The sequence below is a fragment of the Phocoena phocoena genome, chromosome 7, assembly GCF_963924675.1.
Source record: "Phocoena phocoena chromosome 7, mPhoPho1.1, whole genome shotgun sequence".
Classification (NCBI taxonomy): Eukaryota; Metazoa; Chordata; class Mammalia; order Artiodactyla; family Phocoenidae; genus Phocoena; species Phocoena phocoena.
Genome location: NC_089225.1, coordinates 110,124,675 through 110,125,648, shown reverse-complemented (window position 1 = coordinate 110,125,648; position 974 = coordinate 110,124,675). Strand labels below are relative to the sequence as shown.

The following is a 974-nucleotide window of genomic DNA, read 5'->3' as shown; positions in this document are numbered from 1 at the left end:
TTACAAAGAGGAGCCACGGAACAATGACATAAGAACCAGGAGGACAGGGGCACTTTCCAGGCACCCTTCCATTATAGGCAGGTGCTGAGCAAGTACAGTGGACCCCCAGAGAAGCTTAGGACCTGAGCATCTGGGTGGAGAGGGAATGAGCATCTCTGCTCACTTTCATGTGTTTTAGGCCCCCGTAGTGACTGCTTTAGCCACAATGTTTGAACAATATTCCATCATTATTCCACTAGAGAAAAATAGAGCCAATACCTGGAGGTGCTGGGGATTGAACCCAGGGTCTCATACATGCCAAGCATGTACTCTATCACTGAGCTACACCCCCTCCTAACTAGCCACCATGAACTAAAGGCTTGTGGACGTGCATTGTCCTGTCCTACCCCATGGAGACTAATCAAGTTTTGCTCATTTGGAGGTTTCTGGGCCACCTTATGTCTCTTCTCCACAGCTGTCTATGGAGGGTGTGGGCTGATTCTCCTGGGGGTCAGGGTTAGGCTGTGGTTGACAACAGTTTTGTGTCCAAGGGATCCCAGTTCCTACAGGAGAACTGTGATGCCTGGACAGGCAATGTGTAGGGCAGACTGCACCTGGTAGGTGCCTTAAGAGACATGGAGTTGGGCTGAGGGCAGCTACAAGAGGACGGCGGGACTCCTGGGTCCTCCCCACGCCGCGGGGGAACCACTGCTCCGTGCAGGGCACAGATGTGCCATCTCCTTGGTGCTGGGGGGACTGGACAGCTCCCCCACCTCCAGCAGAAGACAGAACCCCTGGACTATGGGTGGAGGCTGGGGTGAGTGTAGCCTGGGAAAAAGCTGCACTTCTGAAAGCTTACAGGGATTTCTTTTTTTAATTTGTTGGTGATATTTCAAACACTTTACTTCCAAGTAAGCAAACTTCTTTGCATAGAAGAAACAAAATAATAGAAGCCAACAGATGAACAGAGAGATGAGGTGGTAGGTTATGCTTAG

General features: G+C 50.7%; 1 non-coding gene across 1 annotated transcript; it reads right to left on the bottom strand.

Moving 5' to 3' along the window:
* Window positions 1–259: 259 nt before the first annotated feature.
* TRNAA-GGC (transfer RNA alanine (anticodon GGC)) lies at window positions 260–331 on the bottom strand. The gene has a single exon. It is a non-coding gene; the product is annotated as a tRNA-Ala (tRNA).
* Between the last annotated feature and the right edge of the window lie 643 nt (window positions 332–974).